Source organism: Heterodontus francisci, chromosome 7 (genome assembly GCF_036365525.1).
Source record: "Heterodontus francisci isolate sHetFra1 chromosome 7, sHetFra1.hap1, whole genome shotgun sequence".
Taxonomy (NCBI): domain Eukaryota; kingdom Metazoa; phylum Chordata; class Chondrichthyes; order Heterodontiformes; family Heterodontidae; genus Heterodontus; species Heterodontus francisci.
Genome location: NC_090377.1, coordinates 119,868,910 through 119,885,949, shown reverse-complemented (window position 1 = coordinate 119,885,949; position 17,040 = coordinate 119,868,910).

The following is a 17,040-nucleotide window of genomic DNA, read 5'->3' as shown; positions in this document are numbered from 1 at the left end:
TTTGAAACTGCAGCTCTCATTGGGCCAAATGTACACCACGAGACCTGCGATCGCACCAACCCGGTCTCCCGCCCATCTACATCCAATCATAAACCAGTATTGGAGATCGTAGCAGAGGGCCAATCGGAAGGCGAGATGCGGTTGGTGTATTGGTCACTGTTTTGTTTATAGGTGTTTACATGTTTGAGGCAAACTCAACATCTGTTGCATCTAAAGGCTACTATTTCCTTTGTGGTAAACCAGAGTGAAAGCAGAACAATAAACGCCACGTTCCAGTTTTATTAATGGTGACATTTTTGTTTTAAAAAGACACTGTGGAAACTGAAAGAGAGATTTGTATTTATATAGTGCCTTTCACATCTTCGTGATCACCCAAGTTAATTGCAACTATACATGTTTTAAACACAGGAATAGGAGCAGACTATTCGGCCGACCACTGTGGGCGGCACAGTGGCGCAGTGGTTAGCACCGCAGCCTCACAGCTCCAGTGACCCGGGTTCAATTCTGGGTACTGCCTGTGTGGAGTTTGCAAGTTCTCCCTGTGTCTGCGTGGGTTTCCTCCGGGTGCTCTGGTTTCCTCCCACAGCCAAAAGACTTGCAGGTTGATAGGTAAATTGGCCATTATAAATTGCCCCTAGAATAGGTAGGGAAATATAGGGACATGTGGGGATGTGGTAGGAATATGAGATTAGTGTAGGATTAGTATAAATGGGTGGTTGTTGGTTGGCACAGACTCGGTGGGCTGAAGGGCCTGTTTCAGTGCTGTATCTCTAAATCAAAATCAAATCTCTTCTACCATTCTGTCTGATCATGGCTGATATGCTGACGCCATTTACCCACTTTTGCTCCGTTTTGCTTGATACCCTCACCTAGCAAAAATCCATGAATTTCAGTCTAAGAAAATTCAAATTGGCTTAGCTCCGGTTTCCTCCCACAAGCCAAAAGACTTGCAGGTTGGTAGGTAAATTGGCCATTATAAATTGCCCCTAGAATAGGTAGGGAAATATAGGGACATGTGGGGATGTGGTAGGAATATGAGATTAGTGTAGGATTAGTATAAATGGGTGGTTGATGGTCGGCACAGACTCGGTGGGCCGAAGGGCCTGTTTCAGTGCTGTATCTCTAAATTAAACTAAACTAAAAATACCAGTATAATTCTGATAAATCTGCACTACACCCCTTCCAAAGCTAGTATATCTTTCCTGAGTTGCTGAACTCAGTACATCAGTTGGAGTCTGACCAAGGTTCTGTAAAACTATACAACCTCACTTTTGTATTCCAGCCCCCTTGATTACTTTTCATGCTAAGCCACTAGCTTTTTGTGATTTCTGTACATGGGCACATAAATCCCTTTGTTCCCCACAGCTCCTAGCCTGTCCCAATTACAAAAATATTCCAGTTTGTTTTTCTGAACTCTGAAGTGGATGACTTCACACTTCGCTACTTTGATCTCCATCTGCCATAGTTTTTCCCATTCACTTAGTCTGTCTATGTCATGCTTATATCTGCGCAGCTTAATGTGCTTCTTGACTTGGAGTCATCTGCAAATTTGGATATACAACCCTCTATTCATTCATCTCAAATCATGAATATATATGGTGAAAGACTGGGACACTAGCACAGGTTCCTGGAGAACACCATTTCTCACATCCCATCAATCAGAGAACAAACTCTTTATCACTACTCTCTTTCTCCTACCTCCCAACCAATTACCAAACCATGTCACAAGGATACCACCAATTCCATGCGCTTTCATTTTTGATAATCTCTTGTATGGAACCTAATCAAATGCCTTCTGGAAGTCTGTACAGACATTATGATCACTGTTGTTTTGTAGGCAAGTGCACCCAATTATTGCACAGAAAGGAGATGAATGATTCCTCAATCTGTTTTGTTGGTGTTGACCGAAGGGGAGACTAAGGGGATTGGTTTTGACTTAAGAGGTGACTTTGCACATTTCGTGCAAGAACCTCATTAAATAAAGAAATAAAAACTTGCAGTTATAAAGCAACTTTCACAATTTCAGGACGTCCAAAAGCATTTTCCAGCCAATTAAGTACTTTTGAGGTGTAGTCACTGTTGTAGTGCAGAGAAACATGGCAAAGGATATGCACACAGCAAGCTCTCTCAAGCAACAGTGAGATGAATGACGAGATGATTTTTTTCAAATGATAGTAGCTAATTGTTGGCCAGAACATCAGAAGTCCCTCTTCTGCTTCAAATAAAACTGGGATTTTTTATATACACCTGAGAGGGTAGACAGGATCTCGGGTTAGCATCTCATTTGAAAGACAGCAACCCCCACTGTGCAGCACTCTCCCAGCACTGCAGTGTAATGACAGCCTGGATTTTGTGCTTAACTTTGTGGGGCATGACCAGGGTTACCAACCCTCCAGGATTGGGTGGGAGTCTCCAGAAATTAAGGATGAATCTTCTGGACACAACTGCGAGCAAACCAGGAGAAAAACCATTGGGGCATCCAAAAATCTTTTCTCATTTTCTGTGAACAATTTTATTTATTTGTGGAGAATGTGGGGAGATAGGTGAAAGGCTGTGTGACTTAATGAAGCAATTGGTGGCAGAATATCATGTGATGAAACCTCCAGAAATACATCCAATCAGAGTTGACGACCCCAGGTTGACCTCGCCTGCTGCCCTCTCCTCCCCCCATGACTATCTGATTCAGAGGTAAGAGCGATGGATTCCATTGGAAGGCTGAAGATTTTATATGTACTGGACTGTGTTTTTCAGTGGGGTCATTGAAAGGGCACTTAACTGAAAACATTTAGTGGAAGAATCAAGGAGTGCTAAAAACAACCTTTGCTGGAAATCATGTGCTTTAAGCTCAATAAACAACAGGAACCTTGGTGACCATGGGAAGATGTTTACATGTCAAGATTTATGGAGGTCAAGAGGTTGGCTTTCTGTTTGGGCGTTTGGATTATTTTCAGTTCATTTGGGGTGTGAGCTGTTTGAAGACAGTTGGTTTTGCCTGCAATGGAAAAAAAAACCCAGTTCATTTTGCCTGCACCCCCCTAAGAGACCATAAGAAGTAATGTGTGTCAGCTCCTCTTTCCTTATGTCTTTGGAAAAACCCTGTGATTCAAGTGTGTGTTGGCTGAAACTCCTGATGCCTCATGTCTCCTGGAAAGCCTACCAGATGATTTCTTGACATCTTCAGAACAAATTGCTTCTGAAAAGATCCTAGTGACCCGTTTCCGTATACCCGGACGCCAGAAAAAAAGGGACAACTGACCTCCTTCCATATCTTCTCTTTTTTTCTTCAAGAATTAGCAAGTATTTGGCCAAAGTATTCTTTTTTAGTCTTTTTTTTGTAAAAGACCTCTGCAGAGAGAATTCTTTTTTTCAGTGTGTGTGTGAGCGTGTGTGGGGAATTTAAAAAGGGAACTTTCATATTTCAATCTGTGTATTAATGCTTTGCTTCATTACTGGATAAGTCTTGATTGATAATAAACTGATATTGTTTATTAAAGAAACCTGGTTGGTGTATTTTATTCTGGGATAAAGAGTGGAATATATGATCGACCGACTTGGTAACTGCGTAAACATTTTAAAATATATGTTGCGACCTGTCGAGAAGCGGGACTAGAAAAGACAGTGCACTCCTCCCACCTCGGTCGTAACAATAAATATAATGCATGTTACCATTTGCCCTCTTTTATTTATGGCTGATTGTCTCATGCTCTGCACATTTCTAAAGGCATTTTTCAAAATAAACAAGAGTTCTTAGTACAGAATACAGCACACCTTTAAAAATAATTGTAGACTGGACCATCTTTGTATGCATAATTGATTATTTGTTCATTACTGTTAACGAGCACCCAATATGTGCAGCTCCAAAGGCATTGGAACATAAAATTGTATTTCTTGAAATGTTTTCCATAGGCAATAACTTAAAATAAATTCTGTCAGTGAGATGACCTGTAAATTGTAGATTCATTGTATTTAATTGTATGCAGCAGATGGGTATTAACTGGGGAGTCACTTGTGCTCCTATGTCCAGAGGAGGCGAGGCCCCCATTGGGTGTTACTCTATGCAGGCATCCTCCCTATGCCCATTGGGGATTTGGCATGCAGGAGGTTGCATGCAGCAATCCCGTGAAATAAAACATTAAGTCGATTCACAGGCTGCCGGGCCGCCTGTAATTTCTGCGGCCTGGAGGTGTCCATGTTCCACATTTATGTGGATTGTGTGAGGTTGCAGCCCCTGTTCGAATATCTGAGGGGGCTGCTCCTCAAGTTCTGATTGCACTTCAAGTCCCACACTCCTGATCCATCTGGTGCAGAGGGGAGCGGGCAAGTCATGGGACCTCCTCGTGGGACTGCTCCTGGGCCTGGCCAAGGTGGCCATTAATAGGTCCAGGCAGTGGGCAGCCGAGGTGGTCATCCAGCTCAACAGTCTGCGTCTCTTCAGCAGCTGTGTCCATGCACGGGTGTCGCTGGAGAGGGAGCATACGGTGTCTGCCAATATGTTTGAGGCCTTCCGTGACCGATGGGCTCCAGAGGGACTGGAGTGCATCGTCACCACCGGAAATTATATTTCAGTTTGACTTAGTTAAGTTTCCTTTATAGTTTGTTTTTTGTTACCTTATAGTACTGATGCCCCTTCATTAGGGTTATCTAGTCCCCTTTATTTTGGTGGTTGTTCAAAAGAGGTATAAATAGGAAGTGAAACTGGTGGTTGTTAGGAGGTGTATGCTTGCAATGTGTATCTCTGCAATTAAATGTCTATAAAAATGTGTAAAGATTGGCTCCAGTTCTATCCTTCAGCTCCTAGTTTTCTGGAATATAACATGGTATCAGAGAATGGTTGCCTAAAGTTGAAGCTTGGAAACTAAGAAACATTTTTCAGACAGAAAACTAAAATCCTAATGTCCATTGTGGAAAATTGCAAAAAGCGAGTGTAAATTGTCCGGGTATGATTACCCTCCAATGTTCTCAGAGTCTGAACCATATGACTTGTGGAAGAATTAAGTGCATGCGTGGACATGGGTTACATCTCTATCAAAAAGGAAACAAGTTATGGCCTTGGCGTTGTTGCTTTCTACAAGAAGTAAAGTCAGAGGTAAAGTATTTTGTGCCTGTCAGTTGGATAATGAGGAAAGTTTGGACCTTCTATTAGAGATTTTGGATGAAATCTACAAAAAAGATGATCAGTTAAATGCCTATGGGGCATGGTCAGAATTTGATAGATTTCAGATAGCAGATGGTCATTCCATGGAAGAAGATAAATAGATTGTGTAAAAAATTGACGAAATTCAATTTGGGGATCCCTGGATCAGTACTAGCACTTAAATTACGGGAAATAACTTCATCAACTTTGCTTCCAATTTCCACCCTTCTCCCACCTTCACGTGGTCCTTCTCAGACACTTCCCTGCCCTTCCTCGACTTCTCTGTCTCCATCTCTGGGGATAGGCTGTTCACTAATATATTTTATAAGCCCACTTACTCCACAGCTACCTCGACTACACTTCCTCACAGCTTGCCTCCTGTAAGGATTTCATTCCATTCTCCCAGTTTCTCTGTCTCCAACCCATCAGTTTTGATGATGCAACCTTCCACAACAGCGCTTCTGATATGTCTTCCTTTTTCCTCAACCGAGGATTCCCCCCCACTGTGGTTGACAGGACCCTCAACCATGTCCACTTCATTTCCTGCACTTCTGCTCTCACCCCTTCCCCACCATTCCCCACCCTCCCAGAACTGCAACAGGGTTCCCCTTGTCCTCACTTTCCACCCCACCAGCCATCACATCCAAAGGATCATCCTCCACCATTTCCACCACATCCAGCGTGATGCCACCACCAAACACATCTTCCCCTCCCCTCCCCTATCAGCATTCCGAAGGGACCATTCCCTCCATGACACCCTGGTCCACTCCTCCATCGTACCCGATACCTCGTTCCCCCTCCTACAGCACTTTCCCATGCAAATGCAGAAGGTGTAATACCTGCCTTTTTACCTCCTCTCTCCGCACCATCCAAGACCCCAAACACTCCTTCCAGAAGCAGTGATTTACTTGTACTTCTTTCAATTTAGTATACTGTATGCGCTGCTCACAATGTGGTCCCCTCTACATTGAGTGTTATATGTTTGTTTGATACGCTGCCACCTTAATATGCTTAGTTCTTCTAGTTTAGAGAGATTCCTTAGTCTGGAGTAATTAGAACATTAACCTTTATTACATTACAACTATGTACAGCTTCACACCAGTCTGTGTAACTCCTCCAAAGCCACACTGCATCTATCTTCAAGTCTCTCTCACATGTGATCTCTTACATCATCATGGTAGAAGGTATTCTTTACCCTCTCTCAACATTAACCTTTTCAGACTCTAATACTACATCTCCCCCCAAGTCTTTATCCAAATATATATATTTGCATACATTCACTTTTATTTACATACTATCCCATCTCCCCCCAAGTCTCTGACTTCATAGATTCAATCTGTCAGGAGGCTTCACAACTCTCCCTGATCTTGTTGTCGTTAGATGCGGAAGATTGGTAGTCTTTCTCTGAAATGCTGCATAAAACTTTAGCTGATCAATCAGACTGTAAGTTGACAACCTCCTTTCATGCAAACAATTCACTCTAGATGATTGGAGGATATAGTCCCTATCAGTTAGTCTATGGGGAGATCCTAAATTGCCTTCTGTTCTGTATGATAGTCCTCCTCCTCCAAAAAAAAGACTTACATTTACACTGCGCCTTTCATGACCACTGGATATCTCAAAGCACTTTATAACCAGTAGAGCACTTTTGAAGTGTAGTCACTGTTGTAATGTAGGAAATATGGCAGTCAATTTGTGCACAGCTAGATCCCACAAACAGCATACAAATTAGGAGCAGGAATAGGCCATTCGGCCCCTTCGAGCCTGCTTTGATCATGGCTGATCAGATTGTAGCCTCAACTCCACCTTCCTGCCTACCCCCGATACCCTTCGACTCCCTTGTTACTCAAGAATTTATCTACCTCTGCCTTAAAAATATTCAATGACCCTGCCTCCACCATCCTCTGGGGAAGAGAGTTCCACAGACTCAACCCTCTGAGAGAAAAGAAAATCTCCTCATCTCCGTCTTAAATGGGCAACCCCTTATTTTTAAACTGTGTCCCCTAGTTCTAGACTCTCCCACATGGGCGGCACAGTGGCGCAGTGGTTAGCACCGCAGCCTCACAGCTCCAGGGACCCGGGTTCGATTCTGGGTACTGCCTGTGCAGAGTTTGCAAGTTCTCCCTGTGTCTGCGTGGGTTTTCTCCGGGTGCTCCGGTTTCCTCCCACAAGCCAAAAGACTTGCAGGTTGGTAGGTAAATTGGCCATTATAAATTGTCACTAGTATAGGTAGGTGGTAGGGAAATACAGGGACAGGTGGGGATGTTTGGTAGGAATATGGAATTAGTGTAGGATTAGTATAAATGGGTGGTTGATGGTCGGCACAGACTCGGTGGGCCGAAGGGCCTGTTTCAGTGCTGTATCTCTAATCTAATCTAATCTAAAGGGGAAACATCTTTTCGGCACCCACCCTGTCAAACCCCCTCGGGCTCTTATAAGTTTCAATGAGATCACCTCTCATTCTTCTAAACTCCAATGGATGCAGACCCAACCTGTCCAACCTTTCCTCATAAGATAACCCTTCCCCATCCCAGGTATCTGTCGAGTGAACCTTCTTTGAACTGCCTCTAACGCATTTATATCCTTTCTTAAATAAGGAGAAAAAAAACTGTACACAGTACTCCATATGTTGTCTCACCAATACCCTGTACAACTGTAGCACAACATCCCTATGTTTATATTCCATTCCCTTTGCAATAAACAACATGCATTGGCCTTCTTAATCGCTTACTGTATCTGCATACCAACCTTTTGTGATTCATGTACCAGGACACCCAGATCCCTCTGTACCTCAGAGTTCTGCAGAGTTCTGCAATCTGCTTTTGTATGCTGATTGAAGGATAAATATTGGCCAGGACACATAGTAGCATGGGATCTTTTACATCCACCTGAGAGGGCAGACTTAAACCCAGAACATTCTGACTCAGAGGGGAGAGAGCTATCAACTGAGCCACAGCTGACAATTAATGTAATAATTATGGGACATGCAGGAAAAGCTGCTGACAAGTTTAAATATTGGTTGAATGTTCAGGATGATGGCCAAGAAGCAAGGTCCATGGAGTGGCAGAATGGGGTGAAAGAGTGGAAAGTAGGAAAGCGCAGTGCAAGTACTGATAGTGGGTCCAGAAGTGATTCTTGTGTCAGAAATCATGAACTGGAGAAAGAACCTCCAGTAGTGCAAGAGGGAGATCGTGCAGTAGTTGTCCCAATAAACATAACGGTGGAAGCAGAAGCTGTAGCTTGAATGGATTAGACAATGAAATAAAAGCCACATAACAGTCTCACAACAGAACTAGAAGTCTTCAGGACTGTGAAGTTTTGGTAACAGCAGTAAATTTGAGGATAAACAAACATGAGGCAAAAACGAAGGGGATAGTTGGAGAGAGTTTGGAGTTTATTCTGAGGTACCAGATAAGGGACAACCATCTTTGTCACTAAGGTGGATTTTTACTGAAAATGTCCATGCAGATGGGACTTGTAAAGGCTAAAGCGAGGCTAGTTGCGAGGGGTTTTGAAGAGCGACTGGGTGATATTGATATTAGAGGGAAATCTCCCACAGCTGGAAAAGTTACCTTAAAAATCTTTTTAACTCTTCTGGCCACATATTCATGAGAGTGTAGGTCAATTGACATAAAAGCTGCGTCTCTGCAGAGTGATACCTTTCAGAGAGAAGTGTTTCTGAAACCGCCTGAAGAAGCAGTAGATGCAGAAGGAAAAGTATGGGACTAAATAAATGCATTTATGGCCTGAATGATGTCTCCAAATTATGGTATTTTTCAGTGAGATCTGTTTTGCTGAAAATAGGTTGTGTTCAATTAAAGCAGATCCTGCAATGTTTTATTGGTATCGTAAAGGGAAACTTTCAGGTGTCTTCATGATGCTCATTGATGATTTTTTATAGGGTGGTACTGCTGAATTTGAGAAATGTGTTCTGAAGATTTAGAGTAGAATTTAAAATTGGGAGTCAGACTTGTGGGGCTTTTAAATACATTGGATCAGATGTTAAGCAGAGTAGGTCTGGATTAACTTTAAATCATCAATCTTATTTGGAGAGGGTTACTCCCATCCCAGTTAACTGTACTAGGCCATCGCAGAAAGATGATGTTAGATCTAACGAAGAGACAGAGCAATTGCAAAGCTTGATTGGTTGTGCACTGGTTGTGCACTCAGTCTAGACCAGATGCTAGTACTAATGCATAGGAGTTAAGTACTATGACAAAACACTCTAAAGTAAAGAATGTTTTAAGGGCAAATAAAACATAAAGAAAGTTAAATCTGGATAAATGCATCCTTAAGTTCTCATCCTTAGTTGACCCAAAGCACATGAAGCTGGTCATTTTTAGTGATGCTTCATGTGCTGATCTTCCTGATGGGTATTCTAGTGCAGCTGATGTCATAATATTTCTGATGGGTGAAAATGGAAAATGTTGTCCCTTAGCTTAGGAAGTTAAGAGAATAAAAAGTTTTCTAAAGGTACTCTGGTGGAGGCAGTGGATATGGGATTCTATTGCAAATATTTTAAGTGAGATTCTTTACAATGGGCATACTGAAGATAGTATGCCCATTGAATGTTATGTAGATAATCGGTCCTTGTGGGATAACGTACGCTCTATGAAAAGAGTGAGTGAGAAAAGGTTACAATTTATCTTGCTGGCTTGAAACAAATGCTGGAGAGAAAAGAAATCTTTAAACTTCAGAGGGTGGAGGCAAGTCATCAACTGTCGATTGTTTCACAAAAAGAAATGTATATAGTTTAGTTTAGTTTAGAGATACAGCACTGAAACAGGCCCTTCGGCCCACCAAGTCTGTGCCGACCATCAACCACCCATTTATTCTAATCCTACACTAATCCCATATTCCTACCACATCCCCACCTGTCCCTATATTTCCCTACCACCTACCTATACTAGGGGCAATTTATAATGGCCAATTAACCTATCAACCTGCAAGTCTTTGGTATATACTGAAGAAGAAGGGTCATCTCGCAATGTACTGCTTTGTACAGAATATGGAGGTCTTTGATTGAAGTTGTTTTGAGATTTTGGTTGTACATATAAACTCTAATTTTTATTTAAAGAGAGAGGGAATCTGTTAATTAATTATATGCAGTTGATGGGCATTAACTGGGGATTCTCTTACGCTCCTATAAATAGGAACAGACTGAAACTGTGGTAGTTGGTTTAGGAGGTGTGTTTTTGTAATGTGCATCTCTTTAAATGCCTATAAAAGTGTGTAAAGTTTGGCTCCAGTTCTATTCTTCACCACATGATTTTCTGGATGAGACTATGACCCACTCACTATCTAAAGTCAGCTTGGATCAATGGTAGCACTCTTGCCTCTAGGGCAGAGGATTGAGGGTTCAAGCTTTACACCAGGACTTGAGCACATAAATTGTACTATCATTCTGGTACAATGCTAAGGGAGTGCTGTGTTCTTGAAGGTGCAAACTTCAGGTAAGATAGAAAGCCAGGTGTTTGCCAAAGCTCAGTGGTAGCATCTCACCTCTGAGTCAGAAAGTTGTGGGCTCAAGTTCCACTCCAGACACTTGAGTACAAAATCCAGGCTGACACTTCAGTGCAGTACTAAGGGAATGCTGCACATCCAGTGATGCTGTCTTTCAGATGAGGCGTTACACTGAGGTTTTATCCACCCTTTCAGTTGAAAGTATAAGATCCCATGACACTATTTTGAAGAAGAGCAGGGCAGTTCTACTGGCTAACTTTTATCCCTTAACCAACATCACCAAAACAGATTTTCTTGTCATTATCACATTGATGTTTGTGGTACCTTGCTGTGCGCAAAATGACTGCTGCATTTCCTACATTACAATACACTTCAAAACTACTTTGTTAGTTGTAAAGCACTTAGGGGCATTCTGATGTTTTGAAATCTGTCAGGTGGTTGTTAAGGATCCATGACCCTACACGCAGAACAGATACCTGTGTCCTGGTCAATATTCCTCCCTTCAACCAATACTACTGAAAACACACAATGCGGGAAACACCCAACAAGTGAAGGAAGCATCTGTAAAGAAGAGTGTTAACATTTCAAAAACAGCCTTTCATGGGAACTGGGCAACATTACAATTACACAGCTTATAAAATTGGACAGAGTGAGGAAAGTGAGGGGGGAAACCACATCTGAGAATAGGAAAAGAGTGAGCCGCAAACTGATTATATGGTGAACAGGAGATGGTTAAATAACAGAAGTGCTAATAGCATAAGACAAAAGGAGGTATGATGAGAGAAATCAAAGAGATATGTGAGAGTTCTTTGTTTATTCATTGTCTGATTATGTGAGGTTACTGGTGTAGACTGGCTGCTGCATTTGGCTATGTAACAGTCAGCACACTTGACAATGAATGAATTGTTGGTATTCTGAAGTTTTGTCATCAAACATTTATAGGCTATGAAATACAAATTGTTTTCAAAAAAAGAAGTCACATCAGCTTCAGTAAATAGGAACATAGATACCACAGGTCAAAGTTCCATTGATTCAAGGAAAATCGTGAACATTTCCTTACTGAAAAACAGAAAACAAATTGACCAACAAATTTCAATATTAAAAGGGTTGTACTTGAGTTTTAGTTTAGCCGTGAGGTTTTCCTAGAAAATACCTGGCAACACAGCCAGAGACAAATTATGATGCATTTCCAGATTCAGAGAATGAGGAAGAGTCATCCAACACGTGACGTCTAAAGGGACAAAGGTTCCTATAATGGTTTTCCCTCTCTGTTGACAACTGCAAGCTATTGTATGGAATAAGAGGAAACCTTGATTGATGTATGTGTGTGTTAACAGTTAAAGGTCCCTTATCCGCCATAGAATTATAAACAACAACTACTTGCATTTATATTGCGTCTTTAACAGAGTAACAAATTCCAAGGCGCCTCATTGGAATATTATCGGACAAAATCTGACACCAAGCCAGATAAGGCAATATGAGGAGAGGTGTAGAAACCTTGGTTGCAGAGGGATATTTTAAGGAGGAGAGAGATGTGGAGAGATTTAGGGAGTGAATTTCAGAGTTGAGGGCCTAGACAGCTGAAGACATAGCTGCCAATGGTGGAACGAAGTAAGCTAGGGATGCAGAAGAGGCCCAAAATTGATGGGTTTCTCCGAGCCCTTCCCTTTCTCAATCGTATATTGTGTCAGTTGTGGCTTAGTGGTAGCTGATCCAGAGATTTGAGCACATTATCAGGCTGAGACACCAGGGCAGTACTGAGGGAATGCTGCACTGTCGGATGTGCTGTATTTTTGATGATAAACAGAGGCCCCATCTATCCTTTCAGGTGGATATAAAAGATCCCATGTCACTATTTCAAAGAAGAGCAGAGGAGTTCTCCCTGGTATCCTGGCCAATATTTATCCCTCAACCAACATCACAAAATAACTAATTATCTTGTCATCATCTCATTGCTATTTGTGGGATTTTGCTGTGCACAAATTGGATGTCGCATTTCCTACAACAGCAACTACACTTCAAAAGTAGTTCAATGGCTGTCAAGTGCTTTGGGACATCATGAGATTGTGAAAAGCGTGATATAAGTGCAAGTCTTTCTTTATAGTCAGTATCATTGTAACCATGGCTTTGGCTTCCTCCTAGTTCCCTTCTCTCAAAGGAATTCTGAAATTGTTTCAGATTCTGTTCTTAAGGAGGTGCAGATATTGGTAATGCTGTTGTTGTTTCAGGATTGCCAAGCCTTCTTGGTTCTCCCATGCCCAAACCTGACCAGCCATTAATATGAACTGATCCTATTGTGAGATATGTTGTCTTGAAGATGTAGGTACACACTTCCACTCTACCACACACTAGTTTGAATAAATCTTAGTTTAATCTTAAAGAAAGAAAGACTAGTGTTTATGCAGTGCGTTTCAAAAGCTCTGACATCCTAAAGTGGTTTACAGCCAATGAAGTTCTAAAGAGTATGCAACAACAGAGGGACCTGGGGGCTCATGTGCATATATCTTTGAAGGTGGCAGGACAGATTGAGAGGGTAGTTAGCAAAGCATATAGAATCGGGCTTCATAAGTAGAGATATTGAGAACAAAAGCAGTGAAGTTATGCTGAACCTTTATAAAACTCTGGTTAGGCCCCAATGAGAGTATTGCGTCCAGTTCTGGTCACCTCGCTTTAGGAAAGATGTGAGGGCCTTTGAGAGAGTGCAGAGGAGATTTACCAGAATGGTTCCCGGGATGAGGGATTTTAGGTTGGAGAAGCTGAGGTTGTTCTCCTTGGAGCAAAGGAGGTTGAGGGGAGATTTGATGGAGGTGTACAAGCTTATGACAAGTTTAGTTAAGGTAGACAAAGAAAAGCTGTTCCCATTAGCTGATAGTACAAGAACTCGGGGACACAGATTTCAGGTTTTGGGCAAGAGATAAAGTGGAGATGTGAGGAAGAACATTTTTACACAGTGAGTGGTAATGACCTGGAACTCACTGCCTCCAAGGGTGGTGAAAGTGGAGACGGTAAATGATACCAAAAGGAAATCGGATGAGCACTTGAGGGCAATAAACTTTCAGGGCTATGGGGCTATAGCGGGGGAATGGGACTGATTGGATTGCTCTACATCACTACAGAGAGCCGGCATGTACTCGATGAGCTGAATGGCCTCCTTCTGTGCTGTAATAACTCTATGACTCTAAGTACTTTTGAGGCATAGTCACTGTTGTTATATTGGGAAACATGGGAGCCAATTTGCATGCAGTAAGGTGCCACAAACAGGAATATGATAATGACCAGATAATCTATTTTATTGATGTTTCTCTCCCTGGTCACAGTCTAAACCTGAACCAAACCATTTGCAACATGGGTGTCCTATCTGACAGTGAGATGAGCTTCCAACTACATAGACGCTCCATCACCAAGATTGCCTACTTCTACTTCCATAACATCACCCATCTCTACCCTTGGCTCAGCTCACCTGCTGCTGAAACCCCTATCCTTTATTACCTCTAGACTTGATTATTCCAATGCTTTCCTGGCCAGCATCTCATCTTCCACTCTGCATATACTCATCCAAAACTCTGCTGCCCATATCCTAACTTGCATCAAGTCTTGTTTACCAAGCACCCCTGTGCTTGCTATCCTACATTGGCTCCCGGTCTGGCAATGCCTCAATTTTACTATTCTCATCCTTGTTTTCAAATATCTCCATGGCCTCACCCCTCCCTATCTCTGTAACCTTCTCTAGTCCTAAAACCCTCTGAGATATCTACACTCATCTAAGTCTGGCCTCTTGAGTATCCCCAGTTTTAATTGTTCCCCACTGGTGGCCATGCCTTCAGCTACCTAGGCCCTAAGCTCTGAAATTTTGTCCTTAAGAATCTCTACCTCTGTTTCCTCCTTTAAGATGCTCCTTTAAACCTAAGTTTTTGCCTGTCCAAGTATCTCCTTCTATTGCTCGCTGTTAAATTTTGTTTGATAACACGACTATGTTTTACTGCATTGAAGGTGCTATATAAATGCAGGTGTTGTTTTGGTTGATAAATATCAGCCAGGACACCAGGAGGAACTCCTCTGCTTTCTTCGAATAGTGCCATGGGATCTCTTAGGTCCACTGGAGAGGGCAGACAGGGCTTCACTTTAACATCTCATCCAGAACACAGCACCTCCAACAGTGCAGCACTTTTTCAGCACTGCACTGGAGTGTCAATCCAGATTTTGTGATTTAACAGTCTCTGGAGCCTTGTCTTGTTTCCACTCATCCTTACTTGTAAGAATATTAGCAAATCTTCATCCTCTACCTCCACACCTTAACATACAGTCATCATTTTGGGATTCAGTCTCTATGAACTAGTCTCTAAATGGTTTAACTTAGTTCCAAATCACCTTAACCTGTGCACATTCCAATTCCCAATTACTTGTGGACCCTATTCCTCCTCCGTGTGAACTAAGAGGGAGGAGAAATGGTTTGAGTCATAGAAACATGGAAAATTTATAGTACAGAAGGAGGCCATTTGGCCCATCATATCTGTGCCAAGCAAAAATGAGCTGTCCAGCCTGATCCTACTTTCCAGCTCTTGGTCCGTAGCCCTATAGGTTATGGCACTTCAAGTACACAGCCAAGTTTTTTTTGAATGCAATGAGGGTCTCTGCCTCTACCACCCTTTCTGGCAGTGAATTCCAAACCCCCACCACCCTCTGTATGAAAAACTTTCTCCTCGACTCCCCTCTAATCTTTCTACCAATTCCTTTAAATCTATGCCCCTGAGTTATTGACCTGTCTGCTAACGGAAATAGGTCCTTCCTATCCACTGTATCAATTAAATCTCTCCTTAGCTTCCTTTGTTCCAACGAAAAGTACCCCAACCTATCCAGTCTTTCCTCAAGTCTAAAATTCTCCAGTCCTGGCAATATCCTTGTAAATCTTCTCTGTTATGCGATGACCAGAACTGTATGCAGGACTCTAGCTGCAGTCTAACTAGTGTTTTATATAGTTCTAGCATAAACTCTCTCTCTTATACTGTATGCCTCGGCCAATAAAGAAATGTATCCTGTATGTCTTCATGACCACCTTATCTACTTGCTACCTTCACGAATCTGTGGACATGTACTCCAAGGTCCCTCTGTTTCTCTACACCTCAGCATTCTATCATTTGTTGTGCATTGCCCTCTCTTGTTTGCCCTCCCCAAATGCATTATCTCACACTTCTCCAGATTGAGAGAGTACTTTTTAATTTTGTTTTTTGCATAGAGTAACCTTTAGCCCCCTGCCCTGCCCACTTAGTTAATTTGCTTTTATTGTACTTGCATTTGCATTCCATTTCAATGTCAGACACAATGTGTTCTGGAAATGTATTTTATTTTATTTTGTTTCACCCTTCATCTCTCACCCATAGCTTATCCAGTCCAATACTTCTTCCCTGCCTATCACACTTCTCACCCTTAAATTTTTTGGTATCATAATAAATTTATTAGATGGCCCTGTCTGGAATCATCCACCCCACAGAAAGCCAGTGCTTCAAACTTGCTGGAGAAGGTCACTTGCTCTGGGCATTGCTGTTTGCTGTTCCTCCTTGCTTTCCCTAACCTGTGAATAGTCACCACCCCTTCCTCAATCACTGCCATCTCACTGTCTCTCAGCAAGGTGACTACTCTCAAAACTCATACTCCAAAATTCTCAATTCCTCTACCATATGCTAACCATGGCTCAGTGGGTAACACTCTTGCAACCGATTCAGAAATTTGTGGGTTCAAGTCCCACTCCAAAGAGTTGCACACAAAATCCAGGCTGACACTTGCAGTGCTTCACTGTTGGAAGTGCTGTCTTTTGGATGAGATCTTAAAGCAAGGCCTCATCTGTCCTCTCAGGTGGACATAAAAGATGTTATTTGGCAAACATACCGCGTGGGTTTCCGCCGGGTTTCCTTCCGCAGCCAAAGACTTGCAGGTTGATAGGTAAATTGGCCATTGTAAATTGCCCCTCGTGTAGGTAGGTGGTGGGAATTGAGGGAAGGCGGGGATGTGGTAGGGAATATGGGGTTAATGTAGGATTAGTATAAATGGGTGGTTGTTGGTTGGCACAGACTCGGTGGGCCGAAGGGCCTGTTTCAGTGCTGTATCTCTATGAAACAGCAGTGGAATTCTCCCAAGCTTGGACCAACATTTAACCAACACCACGAAAAACAGCATATCTGGTCATTATTACATTGTTGTTTGCGGGAGCTTGCTGTGTGCAAATTGGCTGCCAGTGACTCCACTTCAAAAAGTACTTAATTGGTTGTAAACACTTTGGAAATCCAGAAGTCATGAAAGGCAGGATATAAACGCAAGTCTTTCGTTATACTTCAAGTTAATTCAATGATATAGAAAATCTGGGTCATTTTCTGTCTGCTGCTGCAGACTGGCGGATGCGTTAGAGGATGAAACAAGAAACAGACGTGAAATAAAATTTGGCCGTGCAC